The sequence below is a fragment of the Bufo bufo genome, chromosome 1 (genome assembly GCF_905171765.1).
Source record: "Bufo bufo chromosome 1, aBufBuf1.1, whole genome shotgun sequence".
Lineage (NCBI taxonomy): Eukaryota > Metazoa > Chordata > Amphibia > Anura > Bufonidae > Bufo > Bufo bufo.
Genome location: NC_053389.1, coordinates 115,903,602 through 115,907,487, shown reverse-complemented (window position 1 = coordinate 115,907,487; position 3,886 = coordinate 115,903,602).

The following is a 3,886-nucleotide window of genomic DNA, read 5'->3' as shown; positions in this document are numbered from 1 at the left end:
GCACTGCCTGTGCTGTTCATAGTGCGCCCTGCGCTGATAAATGGCAGGAAAAGTCTATGCATATTGGTACACCATAGACTTTTTCCATGGTGCGGGTGCCCGCAGAGAGGGCTCCTAGTGCCGCCTCTGGCACCAGTGCCATAGGTTCGCCAACACTGATCTATACCATCATTGACCGACTCCCCTTTTGGAAAAGATAAGCAGTGAATGAGCCGAAACTTATTCGGCTCTTTAATGGGAACCACCCCCAACGGTGAAACCCGTATATAACCCAACGGTGGTTCCAAAAAAGGAACGTCCATCCGCCCCAATGAAACTTCCTTAGCCAATTTTTCAGACACCACCTCCGGGTGCTCTAATGCCGATGGGATACTAAAACCCCACGTGAATCCACTTTTTAGTAACTCAGCCGCTTCTTGATTAGGGTATCTATTTAGATACTGCACCATCCTTTCCACCCGCACTGGAGTCAGACCCTTTTGCAGTGCTCTCAACCCCCTTTTGTCTGCTACCCTTGAAGCATCGATTGACCCCATGATTTACCCTGCATGACGAGCACTCATGCCTAAATTTGCATTTTGCCCCGAACTGCAAAACCAGACTGACCTGACTTTCCTGGTTCCCCCCGAAAGGACTGCCCAGGTCTTACTGGTGCCGTTACTCTCAACCATAACCCAATGTCAATATGGTCCCACCATATATTCGGGCGGTACGCTTTCCTCTGTCTAAATTGCTCATCATGACGGAGCCAACCCAAACCCCCATAAACTCAGTAAGCCTCCCCTATCGCATTTAAATAGCAGAAAAGAGACAAACAACATTCAGGCATCTTTTCCCCAATCACACCCGCTAAAATGGCGAATGCATGCAGCCAATTTGAAAAAGTGCGCAGGATCAAACGATACCGGCGCTTTTTCCTCCTCCTCCTTTTTTCCCTTATCCTTTTTATTCTTATCTAAATTAAAACGCTCTAAGGGGAGAAGAGAAAAAATATCAATATACTCCCTTTTCCAAATACGCTCATGTACCTCTTACTTCAAATGCACACCTAACAGGCCTTTAAAGAAAACGTACACCTACCCTTTCGCCGCATTGTACATCCTGGGCCTGTTGTCCTCCCCGCCAGCCTGTCTGTATACTGGATACTGAAATTCAGCTTCCCCAAAAGGGATTGCAAGTCCCCCAAGCAAATTTTAGGTGACCCCATCGCTTTGTCTACCGCGTCCCTTAAATCCCGCACCTTGACGCCCGGGAGCCTGCATTCCATTTTAACTGTGTTCATTCCCAAAAACTCAATTCCGTTGTAGGGCCCACCGTCTTGTAGGGCCCACCCCTAGATGCCGAACACCCTGCTGCCCCACTGAACCCTGTGCCAAAACCCCAAGCCTGTAGCGGAGATGCACCCGTCACCCCTACCCCAGAACCCAAACCCACCAGGCTACATAACAATTGCCCCAGACCCCCAACTAGTTTCCTTTGATGCCCCCTATACCCGCCACCCCCTGGGCAGTTAACTAGCGAAAGAAGTGACCCCAACTCTGTCTCAGCTGGCTGCCCGGGTGCTGTGAACCTGTAACGCCCCAGAGTGGCATTAGCACCTTTGCACCTCCCTATTGTCTTTATTGGTTAACCTCATGTCATCATGTGTATTTATTCCAGGTGTGCATTTCCTATTTTACAACTGTTATGTTCACGTGAAATGTGCCTGGTTCACCAGCAGGTGGCAGCAAATACAGCAGAGCTACAGTTAGGTAGAATGGAGCTTTCCATTCCATTCTAACACCCCCTCTGTGGAGGAGTAAGCGAGTCCCACTTCTTGCAGGAAGGGAGGGCACCAGTTTCTAGAGCAGTCTAGCTTATCCCCTGCTAAGGGGAGGAAGCAAGTGCTGGGCACGTCTCTGCTGGACGTGCCCAGGTTAAGCCAAGCCAGCTAAAGCACCGTCAGCTCTGCTGGATGTGGAGGCCACAGCTTAAAGCCTCAGGATCCAGGAGGAAAGTATCCTAGCCTAATTAAGAGACAAGACTACAAAGAGAGAATTTGCAGCATACAGCAACAGCAATGTTATACAGTCAGCCTGTCAGTACCGCAGAGCCAGAGAGCAACAGTTGTAGCAGAGATGAGTTTGCCTGCCAGAGTTTTAATGCTAAAGCCTGCTGGGACCAAGACAAAGTTTGAAGACTGTTTTTGATGAACGTTTATTCAAGTAAAGTTGCTATTGAACTTCATACAAGGTCTGGACTCAAGTTACTTCTTTCATCCCTCAATTACTACCCTATTTGTCTGCTTCTGAGCCAACGCCTGGGGTTCCAGCCGTATCCAGGTAGGAGCACCTACATTAAGGGACATTCCAAAACACCAAAACATTAAGGGACATTCTAGGCCACCCTATACCACTCGGCCATTCCTACACCTGGGTACCGCCACCAATTACAAAAGGGGCACTGGCCGTTGCAAACCCTGCAGCCGATGGTCCTGTCGCTCGTCACTGATCACCGCAGTCACACTTCTTCCTGCTGCCGTCACACCGCTGAAGATCTGCATCCCAGCCTCTGCCATGCTGGATGTGGTCCGCGCAGACCTGGATCCCTCCATGCTGCCCATCAAGCTAATGAGGCCTGTGCATGCTCCTATAAACAACACTAAAGAAAGAAATACCATAGCACAGCCGCACCTCCAAAAAAAACCCATGATTTTATTGAAACATATAAGTTAAAAACATGGATGAACAAGGCAAACCCCACAGATGGGGAAGAATTTAAAGTGCTGCAGTGCATGAATGGCCATATAATCACAGAACCATGACAGGAAAACAGTAAAATATCTGCAAAACCTGGGTAAAATACTTATCGTGGAACACAGTGGTAGCACATGGAATGACAAAAACCCATCAGTGAGGGGAGCCAAGAGATCCTAACGCGTATCGCTAGTGCAAATACTAGCTTCCTCAGAGCTCCATGTAAGTCCAAATGACTGTTAGAGCATTTATAGTTAACATGATTATAAAACCATTTATTAATTAATGTGGGTCTTTTTGGTGCATCAATTTTGGCTTGAAGGGTTTGCTTATATTATGATTGAATAATTATGTTGTGATTTAGCAATTTTCAATATCTGCTGTGTGTATCATTTTCTTATGTAATCACTGACTTATATATTTTTGTGGGTTTCCGTTATAATTATACTGTATGCACAATCCTGTTATTATTTTTGATTAGTTATATCATGCAAGTATTTCATTGGCCTGTTCTATATCATGTAAGCATCCCATTGGCCCGATTTTACAATGTGTGTATATATATATATATATATATATATATATATATATATATATATAGTTGATTGTCTTCTGTACCCTATTGCGCTTGCCTGTGCCCCCTGTCTGTTTGCGTTCCATTGAGTGTCACGGCGCGGGCTGGCGAACGGCTGTGACGTCGATGCCGGGCTGCGCTTCCGGTCTTTGGAGTTGCCATAATACCTCCTCCACTGCCTGCATCCTCCTTCTGTAAGGTAAGCTTGCAGCTAGTGATCCTCACTATGTAAAATGGCGCCAAAGCCCCCCCCCCCCCCATCCCCCTTATAAAGTCTAAACCCCACCCCTGGCTGACACCCACCTCTAACTGCCCATTAACCCCTACATGGACGTCCCTTCGCCCAAAACTAATCATGGCGGCCTTCCCTCAGTCTACAGCGCCAGTTCAGCCTCACTTTAAACAGATAAAAATAAATTACGATGGAACCCTATAATGGCAGATACTACTGTATAGCATCCATCTTAAGCATCTATCGTAAGTACAGTTATGGCCAAGTTTTGAGACTGACACAAATTGTCGTTCTCACAAAGTTTTGGTGCTTCTTTGTTTTTTGATCTTTTTGTCAGATGTTTCT